This window comes from Pan troglodytes, chromosome 1, assembly GCF_028858775.2.
Source record: "Pan troglodytes isolate AG18354 chromosome 1, NHGRI_mPanTro3-v2.0_pri, whole genome shotgun sequence".
Lineage (NCBI taxonomy): Eukaryota > Metazoa > Chordata > Mammalia > Primates > Hominidae > Pan > Pan troglodytes.
The window spans coordinates 109,601,790-109,615,282 of record NC_072398.2 but is presented as its reverse complement, the minus strand read 5'-3'; the positions used below and the strand labels follow the sequence as shown (position 1 = coordinate 109,615,282).

The 13,493-nt window shown below is 45.9% G+C and overlaps 1 long non-coding RNA gene across 3 annotated transcripts; it reads right to left on the bottom strand.

Moving 5' to 3' along the window:
• Nucleotides 1-2,349: 2,349 nt before the first annotated feature.
• LOC112204995 (uncharacterized) lies at nucleotides 2,350-10,493 on the bottom strand. Of its 3 annotated transcripts, none has more exons than XR_010158998.1 (4): nucleotides 9,992-10,493; nucleotides 9,355-9,498; nucleotides 2,771-8,972; nucleotides 2,350-2,621 (listed from the first exon to the last, which is right to left on the bottom strand). It is a non-coding gene; the product is annotated as an uncharacterized LOC112204995 (long non-coding RNA). The 3 variants fall into 3 exon arrangements; XR_010158999.1 differs by having other exon boundaries at nucleotides 2,771-6,940; nucleotides 7,795-8,972; nucleotides 9,355-10,491; XR_002938799.3 differs by having other exon boundaries at nucleotides 9,355-10,493.
• Nucleotides 10,494-13,493: the final 3,000 nt, after the last annotated feature.

The following is a 13,493-nucleotide window of genomic DNA, read 5'->3' as shown; positions in this document are numbered from 1 at the left end:
AATACACATGTTCCCCATACAATTTAGCATATTTTGATTTACAGTCCCATTCCAGCAGCACAACAGGTTAAGAAGTTTAGAAGTCCAGGAAATTAAATGTTATTGGCATTCCACTGTTGTCAGACTGCACACACTGAATATATATCTCTTCAAATACACTTTGAAAGAGTTTAGAGTTTCTAAGGTTCTAGGGCCTCAGAATCATCCCAACAATCTGGATTTTCTTCTTTCTTTTAGTTTTCTTCCTCTTTTTTCTTTAACCTAGATCATGTTCTAAATCCATACCTTTCATGTTCCATAATTCCATGGCACACTACTTATTTATGAAAGATAATATGGGGGGTTGAGCTCTTTGATGAAAAATAATTCAGGTTCCATGAAGCCAGTTACCTCATCTTCATGCCTTTCTCTCCAGCTGTTTCCTTGGCCTAGAGGAATCCATTTTCTCCTCCCCACTTTTCTCTTAAAAATTTTTAAAAACCTAATTTTCTTAATAAAATCTTGTTAAATTTAAATGTAGCTCACAACAGTCATTCACTTCTCTGAATTCTATTTTTTTATATTATTATATCATATAAATTTAAAGTATACAACATGATGTTTTGATATACGTATGTATAGTGAAATGATTACTACAGTCAAGCAAGTTAACATATTCACCATCTCACATAGTTACCTTTCTTTTTTTACAGTACAAGTACCTAAAATCTACTATCTTAGCAAATTTCCAGTGTACAATATAATATTATTGACCATGGTCCTCATGTTGCACATTGCGTTCTCTGAATTCTTATAACTCTTCACAAGAAAGTGTCATGTAGTCACTCACTTAAATTTATATTGCCTTTTATTTTCCTTACATGTAATTGTTTCTCTATAGGACAAGCTATAGAGTCAGAAAGATCTGCTATGAATTGATGGTGTTACCTAGGCCAAGCTATTTCTTTTCCCCAAGTCTCAACTTTTCTCATCTCTTAAATGGAAATAAAAACTCATATTGACTATTTGTAAGAACTGGTGAGAGCATGCATGTGAAGAACCTGGTTAAATTGTAGCTGCCTGATATATGGCAGCTCCTGTTGCCATAATGAAATAAGACAATATATATAATTTGCCAGGTACAGTCCCTGGCTCATGTTTGGTACTCAATAAAATTTAATTCCCTTTGATACAATGAATAAGTCACAAGCATTTCTTGTTTTCATTTTCACTCAGAGTAAAGTTTTCTCAAGGGCAAAGACTAATTTTTTTTTCAAACTTTTCAGTTTGTGTGAATTAATGTTCCATCTTCTGTATTTTGGGAGGTATTCTGCACATCTCTCAGGAAACCCAGATGGAATTGAGTGCCTGCTGCCCACATCAGCAACCCAGGTAAGGCACTTTTTTGTTGGTTCTTCTTTGTTTCTCTTCTTACTCTCCCTGTTCTCTCCAATCCTCGGATCACCTTCTAAATACACTACTGGTATCCAAACCTTTGTCTCAAGCTCTACTATTGGAGGAACCCAAACTAAGTAAGGAAAAGATTCAAATGACAGAGAAAGACAATAGTGTACAAAATAGCAGAAGAACTTTCAGAGCTGTCCAAGGCAGCTAAGACAGGAAAATGTCAATGGAATAAGAATAGAATTCATTCATTCACTTATAAAAAAAAAGGTACTTATTGAGCACCTAGTATGTACTGAACATTCTTAGGCCTTAGGGATATGGTAGTGATCAAAACTGGCAAGGCATTTACATTGTAGTGAGGGAACATGCAATGAACAAGCAAATCAATGTGCAAAATCATATCAGGGAGTGAGAAGAGCTTTGACAGTAAATGGCATAGTAAGAGACTGTGTGCAGGAAAGGTAGCTGTTTTAGACAGTGTGATCTATTTAGAGTGAATAAAGGCCTACTTGGGAGGGTGATACTGGAACAGAAACTTGGTCAACGTGAGAATGACCCACCTTTTGTCCAATGACTATCTTCTCCTGAAGTGCAAGCAGAAAAAATCATGTGTGCTAGCCTGGGTATGGATAATAAGACAGGATCAAAATGCTGCTAGTTAGAAAAATGGGATGCACATATTTCTCAGTGTCCAATCTTTCAGACTGAGTGCTGGGCTACTCCAAAATGGACCTTAGGACCGGATATATGCCTACAGCTCATGGATAAGGCCTTTCTGTAGGAATACCTGGGGGGATTTCATCATTTTATCCTTCATTTAAAAAAAAAAAAATCTTTTCTCCTGTCTTTCTTGTTCAGGGCATCTTTTTCTTCAATTTCTCAGATGAAAAGAATGCCTTTATTTAAATAAGACTTTAGGGTATATGCAGAGCATACTTTTATCTCATTTGATTCCCACACAACTTTGTCCATGAAGTATTTTTATTATTTTTTATAGATGAGGAAACTGGGACTTGGGGGCTTTGCTTGAGAGAGCTGGGACACAAACTGAGTCTTTTGGCTTCAAGTCCATGATTCATTTCAATGCTGAGTCCACTGGCCCCTTAACCAATCTTCATCATTTTCCTGCTACCCCCATTGATGGCAACAGGATTTTATAAGCTGATGATCTTCACCTACAGGATCCCATTCCTCTGACGTTTCATCAGCAGGGACAGGATCAGGTTTCAGTAAATCTAGAAGATTAAAACTGGAAAGTCTGAGGATAATTCTATCAAGAGATCCTGTGTATTTAATGTTCTAACTTAGTCCACGTGCTGTACTTGATAGTATTTTCTCAGTGCCACATTAAGATAACAAGGATTTTCTTAAATGTAATATTTACCTTTAAGTATGTACTAAGGTGGCTGATTCTTAATCCTCCTCCTTTTGAGAAAACTTAAAGGTGAAATTGAACATAATTGCTCCTGATCCATTTCACTCCACCTAGTGGGCCTTTTGTTTGTTTTTCTTCCAAGACATCCCACTTGATTCTGCTTCTGGAGCCTAAGATGGGAAAATGGCAGGTGTCGCAGGTTGCAGGGGAAGGTCGGAGACCAGTTGAGGGCCCCGGAGCCTGTCTGGAAAGAGTTTTCCATCCAGCCCGTCTCGGTTTCCGCATCCGTGTGAGTCCTTTATGACGTCGGGAGTGCCAAGGTCTGAGTCCTTTATGATGTTCAGGGTGCCCCGGTCTCACCCCGGGAGCCTCCTCGCTCCGGCCTGCTCCTGGCTACCCGGTGAGCGGCTCTGGCCCCAGCGACCCGCTACTGTTTCTCCATGCGCTGCCACTTCGCAAAGGCACATCTCTAGGTCAGTGGTCAGCTGCAGCCAGGGCGCTGCAACTCGCTCCAGGACTCGGGAATCGGGGCCTTGGTGGGCCTCGCAGAGTGCTGGGTGTGTCGCCTGCGGGCTCCTCTTTTGGAGAAAGGAGGGAGGGAAAGGCCTTGTGAGACGACTCCAGGAGCGACCAGCGACCCGCACAAGGCCCAAGTCCTCCCAGCGCACTCAGAAACAGTCACTTAAATGGCAGTAAGGTTGAGAAAGACTCTCCCGTGCCCCCGTGCTGGTGTAGTGGCTGTGATTCAGTCCTTTCACCACCGCATCCCGGGTTCGATTACCGGTCAGGGAGTTGTTTTGCACTGACTGCCCACCCGCAGTAATCTTTCTTTACTCCGCTGTCAGCCGGCCTGCTCCAAGAGCCAGAGGCAGAAGAGTCTCCCTGCAAGGTGCAAACCCTGGCGAAGGAGGGCAAGTCCTGGTGGACGGCCTCTCATGACACACCCTCTTATTTATCTCCGTGTCCACCATTCGCAGAAGGGGCTTTAGAGAGCGACTGAGCGTCTCGCTCAGGTGTACACCACCGTGCAGAGATGCCAGCTCTCCTGGAGGTGTACCCAAGAAGCCCACCATCTTTGCCGCCTCCGCCATCCCAGAGGCGCCGATTGGGCTGAGCTGCAAATAACTAAGAGAGAGAGAGGCCAAGCCAAGTCGTGGCGTTTGTGCGTGGCACACGTCGTCAGCTGACACAGGCGGTCAGCTGAGCCTCCTCACCTCAGTTCGCAGCTAACATGCTTCTTAGGCCTTCGGAAGAGGCGACAGGAGGCGATGGCCGCGAGGTTGGGAGTGGGGTGAGCGGCGGGTGAAGTCCTCCAGGACCGCCCATTTATTGACTGGGTGGTACAGGAGGGCGATGTTCGCTTACCCAACAACGACAGCAGGTGGAGTAGGCACTAATGGAAAACTGTGGCCGGTGCCCTAAGCAGAAGGCAGGTGTAAAAATCACTAGGACATCAAAGGGATAGTACCACAGTCAAATCCCGCAATGTCTGTCTACACTCTACCAAGCAATTGTGCACCCTCCCCCTTTTCCATTCAGTACTCCCAAGAAGGGTGGGGACGAACCCTGTGTCCACTGTAAAGCTCAGGGGAGAGCGGGAGCGAGGGAGGTGAAGTGCACAGACTGGGCAGAGGCGGCGGGCAGAACTGCGGGGGTAAGAGGGCGCGGTGGCTGCGGGGCGGGAGCCCCTGCTGAAAGGAGGCCTGGGTTGTCCTGTGGGTGACTGTTGGTGGAATCTTTGGCAGCGAGTGGTTGGAAGAATGGCGACGGGCGAGCAGAGGGGAAGGTGGTGACCCTGAGCATCTGGCTAGGGGAGAGGAGGCTGTACTGACACTCGTCTCCTCTTACCTGGCGAGGGACAGACCGTGGTCAAGAAGGGAGCTCTCCCTGGTTGAGGCTAGTCCACCACACTCCAGCTGCTCTGACCCCTGCGATTTCCCTACACGCGGAGCCCTTGTCTGCGGTGGTGTTTGCGCTACCCGGGGGCTGAGTTCGCGCAGGCTCCTGACAGTCCTTGGCTCACCGCCCCCGACGCGGATATCGCCGCTAGAGACCCTTCCGCCACCCTCCTAGGGATCTTGAGGGCCTTCCTTGTTGTTCCGACTGAAGCTCACGAACAGACAGATGTGAGCTCTCTGTCTTTTACACGTTGAATTTGGCTATTGGCAAAAAAAGCCCTGACCCAGAGCTTGGGACTCCTCCCGGCCTGCACACGACTTCCCGACTCTTGCCTCCTAGCGCGGCTCTTGGCTAGCGGGCGGGCAGCCTCCACCCAGCGTAGAACCGCGGCAGCCGCAGCCCCCGCAGGCTGGCGGTCAGACACTAGCAGGAAAAGGGACACAAGGCCTGCGTGGTGGGAAAGCATGGGAGACGTCGCTTTCCCACCAGGCGAGAAGGTCTCCCTACAGTCTTTGGACAGAAGATGGAGGGAGGCACCCCTTCCAGGAGCAAGGCGGCTGCTCCTGAGGCCTGGCTCCGCACGGAGGCTCCTGGGTCCCGCGCGCCCTCTCCCTACCGGTTATAGCCAGAGCTGCTTCACACATCTCAGCCGGCTTCCTCTTCCGCCTCTGCCACCTCTTCCTCCCCAGCTCGTGGGAAAGACCTAGCCTCCTCTCCAACACTTGGAGAGGGAGTTGGATGAACGTCTCCTAACCCCAGTAGGACAGAGACCCTGAGGTAGGAGGGGACCCCTTGCCTTGCTGCTTCTCTTGGCACCGCTGGACCCGGGCCCAGGACTCCTCGCTCCTCCTGGAAGGCCTGGGTCTTGTAGCCCACAGAGGTGGCCACGTGGGCATCTCCCCCACTGCTCCTCATAGAACGGAGGCATTATCCTGCTGGGCCCACTCTTACCCATGAAAGAAACTTGGGAAATGCTCCCAGGGAAGCCGGGGATCTGGGCGCTCGACTGCTTCGGTGTGAATCTTCCGTCCGCTCATCCTTCCTTCGGAGGGTCTTGGGGAGAGGAGAAATGCTCAAGGACGATGCGCTTTGCAGCGTCTCAAGGGAAACTAGATCTCAACGGATACCAGAAGTCTGGAGCGTCTTCCTGGAGGAAGGCGGCCCGAGGTCTGCGGTTGCAGGGAGGCTTGCGGCGCACAGCGCCCTCTCTCAGCCTGAGCTATCCAATGGCTTCCAGCATCCCAGCTGGCCGACTCCACTTCCTCCCTCTTCCTCCTACTGCGGGTCTTCTTCTTCTCTTTGGGGACCGAATCTCGCTCTGTCGCCCAGGCTGGAGTGCAGTGGCGCGATCTCGGCTTACTGCAACCTCCGCCTCCCGGGTTGAAGCGATTCTCCTGCCTCAGCCTCCCGAATAGCTGGGACTACAGGCGCGTGCCACCACGCCCAGCTAATTTTTTGTATTTTTAGTTGAGACGGGGTTTCACCCTGTTAGCCAGGATGGTCTCGATCTCCTGGCCTCTTGATCCGCCCGCCTCGGCCTCCCAAAGTGCTGGGATTACAGGCGTGAGCCTCCGCGCCCGGCCTACTGCGGCTCTTCTATCCTGGTGTTCTTTGAATGCCTATCTTCGTTTTGTGCCACAGAACCTCTCACGCCCGCCACAGGTTGCTCATTTCCTTGGTTGTTCTGAACTTTAAATAAGTTAATGTATGTAAGAGTGCCATAAATGCTCAGTAATTGTCATCTGTTATTTTCATCAGTAACATCATCTGAATCATCTGTATTGTCTATTTTTAACAACTGCATTTTTCATTGTCCAAATAAAGTCACATACATTTGAACATTATATAATGATTGAATAATAAAATTATTCTGCTATTTTACAATAAAAATTAATGTTGCAGAGAGTATTCTTACACATATATCTTGGCAGAGGTAAGCCAGAGCCTGTTCTTGTATCCATCCTGTGGCCAACCTATCAATGTAGACACCTTTAATGAGATTTTGCCAGCAATGGAAGCCTTCAGGAAAAATGTCCCTAGCTCCTTACTACTTCCTATCAAGGACACGGGACAATTGGCACAACATCCTGGAATAGCTGAAACGGAGATTTTATTCTCTGCTCTCCTCTGTTGTCTTTGTCTTTTCACAACTTCTTAATGACAGTGCTGGTGACAAGAGTGTAACTATGTCACTGTTCTCCTGCTGTCCTTGCCTGTGTGGGTCTTCTCACAAACCCGACTTTCCTGCAGCGGCTTCACTGAAAAACAGAAGGGGGCTGCCTGGGGGAGGGTGGCGGGGAGGGGAGGAGGAAATAACTTGAATAGGGCGGAAGCTTCTCACAGGCCAGGAGAGGGTAAGGAAGGGAGTCAAGGACAGAATTTTCTTCAGCAAACAGTAAAAGGGGAAATCTGGGGACGCTAAGAGTTTTTTAAACCTTTGTCCCATCACATACGTAATCTATGATTTTCCGTTACACAAATCAGCACTCCTACTCCTCCCTCCTTCCCCACCCCCAATCCTGATTCCTGTTTACAAAGAATGCTCAAAAACACAGAATTATGTATAACAGTTCCCAGTTTACTCAGGAAATTCTGAGATTACAAAGAGACTTTACAAATAAACAAGTGAAGAGAAGAACCTTCGTGGGTCCAACATATAGTATGGCCATGGTTTTATACTCAAAATATGGAAGGACAACCTCAGAATAAGGAAACTTTTGGAATTGAATAAATCAAGTTTATCATTAGAACGCAGAGAAACACTCTCCAAATGTTTCTGATCTTCTGTTTTAAACTGCTCTTAGACTGGGGAGCGGGAGAGCAAGGGAATCCGCCAAAGATTTTTGGATGAAAATTAACCACCCCTTGTCTACCATAGTCACACCTCAATGCCCCTCAGATCGGAATCCTTTGGAAGGAGAATCCAAGAGGTATAAAGCAAAACCAGAAAAAAAAAACAAAACTCGCAAATTCTGTAGTTCGTTTTCTCTCATTAAAAATATAACTATCAGGCTAACACCTGTTGACACACAATACCAGGGACACAGAATCTCTCCCGGAAGACCGACGGGCCCACGGAAGGCGCGGATGCCAAGGTGGTTGAGGAGGTTAAGTAACTCGGTGTTTGGGCATACCTCTGCGTGAGACTGTCTCCGCCGCGCCCCTCATCTCTACGCGGATAGATTCCCACAGGCTTCCCTTTTCCTTGGGCCGCTGAAACCTCTCCGACCAACCACCGAAGAGTCTCCCTGGACCCCGCAGCTTCTCTCCTTCCCGGACCTTCTTGATCCTCGCTCCATAGTGAGACTTGGCCTAACGTAGCGGAAAGCCCAACACGCAAATCCCTCTGATGGGCTTTGGGTTACCCAGGGGTTTGCCGGGAGACTAGATGAAAGTAGCAAAGGTTTTAATTCCCAGTATTTAAAACTGCAGCAACCCACCGGAAACACTCCCCACTTTCAAGGACAGGCTTCGAGCACAGGAACGTAAATTCCGGGATTATTAGTTCGAGCACAGAGAATGCTCCAGAGGTGGCACGCCCCTCAGGTTAGCTTCTAGCTGCCACGACCAAGGTCCATAAATGCAGTACAGCCTGTATAATATAATAACTTCGTTGGGTAGAAACGTAGTAGCCCTTCCTGCCGGAAGGGTAAGAAGTCCTGCATGGCCGGGAGTCGTACCAGAGTCGCCGGCGTGGGAGACAAAAACCTCTACCGCTGAACTACCAATCCCTTACCGGGAGTAGTTTCACCAGATCTAATTTGAAGTCTCTGGACGGCCTTTGAAGCGGTGGTTCTAAAAAAGGTTTGCATAGGAAATTCATCCAGCATTTGTCTCTGGTCCCATATCTGGCGAAAACTTCTGGAAATTTCATTTCCTCACTGATGAGGTAATCTTTTTGCCAACCCTTGCCTTGGTACTTTCCAAACCCTTTCCTCCCAACCCTGAGGCAAACAGGCTTTCGAAGACCCAGGAGCTAGAGATTTAGGGATGTGTCCAGGTTACTCCGGAAGATCTGTGGGATGACCGAACTTCTCTTCATCTACATCTCTTTCGAGTCATTTGAAAACGCCAAGTATCTTGCTTCTAAACCCATATATTTTAAGAAACCTACAGAAGTGGGAGTGAGTGAAAGTTCACTCCAATATTTCTTTAATTATCCACACTCTCTTTGGCCACTCCAGGAGGCTATGTCGAGTGGCACAGTCATCCCAGGGACCCAGAGCTTTTCTCCTCAGATGCGTCTTTGGAGTCTCTAGTAAAGTCCAAGAATCAAAACGACTGTCATCCAACTTTTGTGTCTTACAGAGATCTACACAAGAGAGAAAGTGAAAATTTCACTACAGAATTTCTTCTCCTGGCAAACTGTGGAAGGTTTACGGCAAGCCTTTGCTTCAAGTGGCTGTTGCTTTGTTAGCTCTGTTTCCCAAAAATATCTGTGTAAGCCTATTATAGAACTTTCCCACCTCCATCCTCCCTGCCTGCTCATGCCTGCCCATAGCACTAGAGATTATCTTTAAGAAAAAAAAAAAAAAAACTATGAGAGGTTATACCACACGGAGCATTGATGGTTCAGTAATAGAATTGTCAACTCCCACGCTGGAGACCAGGGTTCAACTCATAGGGTGAATGCATCTCATGTCTGAATCTCCTCTTGCTCCCTTCTTTCTTTCCTCCCTCCCAAGCTTACATACCTTTGTTACCGGCTGGTGTTGTGAAGTCCCAGGTTCTTGGTGTCTTTAACAAAGAATTGGAAGTGACACACACACATGTAGCAAAGCAGCAAGAGACTTATTAAGCACAGTAACACTCTCAGAGAGGGGAGAACGGGCTGACTTCTGCAAAATGAGATCAGCGTCAGTTTGGTGAACTTTGGGCTTTGGGTCTTTTTACATGTTTTTTTTTTTTTTTTTCTTTTTTTCTTTTTTCTCCTCTTCCTGGGGCTGCCTAATCTCTACCCAGCATGTGCCTTCTGATTGATAGGTGGGTTGCTTAGTTACTTGGCCCCTGTGTGCTTCCGCATCACCTCCATCCCATAATTTTAAGTACACCCATGATATGCAGTCCATATGCATTAGCTTTAATGAGCTGATTATCATACGGGGTCATTTTAAGGCTACTTTTTCTCTCTCATATGCATGCCTTTTACTGGTTTGCTCTGGATCCTGCCAGCCATAAACTTTTACTCACTACTCCATCTCACTTTTGTTTTCGCTGCTCAACTTCTGCTTATCTTGCTTCTTGCTCACCCACCTCTTTATCCTGCTTCCGCTCCTACTCAGTTCACCCTTTATCCAACTTCCACTTCCCTCTGCTGTTCTTCTGCCTCACCTTGACTCCTCGTTGCTTTGCCCGTTGCACACCGAATTTACTGCAAACAAAACTCTCTCTGATGATCTTCTACTCCACCTGTGGAGTTCCACGGTATGAGCAGTAGAGTAGCAGGAGCTGGAGCAGAGGTGGTGTTGGGTGAAACTCACACAGTGAAATTTCACTTATGCAAATGCTCAAGCACTTGTGAGAGGTTAGAATTAGCTCTTTCTTTGGAATGAGCTATTTCAGTGAGATGTTAAAGTGTAAGCTCTTTCACCAAATAAATTGATGTGCTCAGGGTGAGTGAAATAAAGGGGTAAACCAGGATTAGTGCTGCAGGGTCAGAGCTAATGACACAAGCTTCTCTCCTCAGGTCTATTCATTTGAGATACATCTCAGGCACTTAAGCACAGCAATGCTACGTTGGTGCCAATTATATACATACACACATATAAATATATAAAAAGCATATAATATAGACATTACATATGTAAATATAAATTGTACCAATAAAATCAACACCAAGCTTGTTTTTAATCATTCACTCAAAATATATTGAACAGCTACTGTGCAGTGTTGGGACTCCTTAGAAACTTAAGACAAAAATATTGGGCGTGATAGTGTGTGCCTGTAGTCCCAGCTACTCAAGACGCCTAGGCAGGAGGATGGCTTGAATTCAACAGTCCAAGTGCAGCCTGGGCAACATAGTGAGACTCAGTCTTCTTTTTTTTTTTTCTGAAATGGAGTCTTACTCTGTGGCCCAGGCTGGAGTTCAGTGGCACAAACTTGCCTCACTGCAACCTCCACCTCCCGGGTTCAAGTGATTCTCCTGCCTCAGCCTCCCGAGTAACTGGGATTACAGGCATGCGCCACCACACTCAGCTAATTTTGCATTTTTAGTAGAGATGGTGTTTCACCATGTTGGCCAGGCTGGTCTCGAACTCCTAACCTCAAGTGATCCACCCACCTTGGCCTCCCAAAGTGCTGGGATTACAGGCGTGAGCCACCATGCCCAGCCAAGACCCAGTCTTTAAAATAATGACATAAAATAAACCCATAAACCTCAAACAAAAAGCAAACTATGATTTCAATCATTGTGAAGCTCTTGATCTAGTAGATGAGTTATATATATATATACCAAAAATATTACAATTTCAGAGAAGTGCTATAGGGTCTAATATTTAATAACTTATGGCATTTGACTGATGGTATTCAAAGCTCTTCCCCCATTTTCCAGGGGGTATAAATTAAGGAAAGTTATTTAGTATTTACTAAATTTGGGCTTCTTCATATGCAAGGGGGTTATGATAATAATACCTACCTCGTGAGGACAGTATGAGGACTAAACAAAATTGTGTATGTATAGCTTTGGCCAATACCCATAGACACTGAGCGCTCAACTAGGTGTTAGCTACTAGATTTTAAATTTTAAATTATTTTTATAGTTTTTAAGATAAAATTTACATTCATTGAAATGTTAACTGAATTTTTTGTAATTCCTACCCCTATCAAGACAGACCATTTTTAGCACCCAGAAATTTCTCTTGTGTGCCTTCCCAGTCAATATCCTGTTAGAAGGAACTGCTGTTATGATTTTTTCACCACAGATTAATTTTGCCTTTTCTGGAATTTCAAATAAATGGGATGGTATGCACTCTTTTGTGTCATTTATTTATCTTCACATACTTTAAAACAAAAAGGTCCAATTGGGGATGTAGTAAAAACCTCTTTCCCACCAGTAGCCACCAGTCAAGAGTCTTTCTTTCTCTCTCTCACTCTTTTTTTTTTTTTTTTTTTGACAGGATCTTGCTCTGTCATCCAGGCTGAAGTGCAGTGGCATGATCATGGCTCACTGCAGCCTCTCAACCTTCTGGGCTCAAGCAATCCTCCCACCTCAGCCTCCCACACAGCTGGGACTACAGGTGTTTGGGACTACCAGCTAATTTTGCTTGTATTTTGTGTAGAGACAGGGTCTCACCAAGTTGCCCAGGCTAGTCTCAAACTCCTGAGCTCAAATGATCTGTCAGCCTTGGCCTCCCAAAGTGCTTGGATTACAGGCATGAGCCACTGTGCCTGGCTCGGTCTTCCTCTCTTGAAGCAACCAATGTTATTCGTTTTATGTGGACCATCCCAGGGCTATCATTATTAATTCAGGTGTTTATACAAGGCTCTCTGAGAACTCAGTTTTAAAGATTACCCAAAGAGTCCCTGCAACAATCCAGCCTAAAACGATATAAAATCAGTTTTAATATAACTGAAGTTTTTAGATTCTGCCTCCAAATATCAGATTGTGACATTTTACCTTTCTCTGACTTTATACCAAATTTACTTCAACTTCTAGCATCTATTGTTCTCATTTAGGAACAAATATGTATTTCACAAATGTGGAAATACAACCATGAGCCAAACAAAACCAAATCCTGGACTTACGGAGCTGATGGTAGATTCCCCAACATAACCACTCGATTACAGTTTTATGCAATGTGATGGGAGTAAGGGACCACCGTAGGGAGGTCAGAAGTTGCCTCTCAGAGGTGGAGACTACAGCTGTCGTCAGAAGGATGAGGGTTGGAAGAATCTTCAGGCACAGAGCAAAGCATGAGCAAAAGCTCTGTGGAGTCCAGGAAGCTGAGTAAATAGGGAATAAAAGAGGCCAGTTTGGCTGAAGCAGAGAGAGCAGGATGGAATTGGTCTGACCTGTAAGAAGACATGGAGAGGTGGGCAAAGCGCCTGGCCATTCAGGGCTTGGTTAGTTAGGAGGTTTTGTCTAAGAGAATGGGAAGGTGTTTAAGTGGTTTGGGCTGGGAAGTGACAGGGTCACATTACATTTTGAAAAAGCCACTCTGCCTGTTGTGTTGAGATTAGAGAGGTGATAAAGGGGATATGGGTAAACCACAAGGAGACTAGGTCAGTAGTCCCTCCACCCCCACTCCCCAGGTGAAGGTAGCCTAGACTAGGGTGGTGATGGAGGAGGTAGAAGAGGACAGATTCAAGGAAAGTTTGGAAGGTAAAAACCAGTAGGATTTGCTGATGGACGGAATATAGGAGGGGAAAGGTAGATTATCAGGGATGTATCTTAGTTTTCTTATAGAAGATGTATTTAGTTGCAATAAAATTGTTAACTGAAATTGACTTTAAATAATGGCACGACTTAAAATTATGCAAACATTTGCCTTAGATAAAATTTCAAGTTTTCAAAGTTTTTAGCTGGGTAGATGGCATGGCTTTACTTCACATTTCTTGGTATTTCCTAATCTTGTTAAAAAAAAAGTTTTTCTTTTTCTCAAAGGCTTATTTCAGTGGAAGCCCATCTGCGAAATCTGTTATAAATTTAAATTAGAAAATAAATACAAGTGCCATTGACACGTTGGTTATTGTTTTTGCGAGTGACCTAAGGCCACCTCCGCGGGAGCTGGGGGCTGCCTTCCGACTCCTGTGCGTCTGCGCCGCGGGCCGAGCCCGGAAGTCAGACTATGGGGCGGTGCGGCAGCGCGAAGCCTGCAGTCCTAAACGCGGGGTC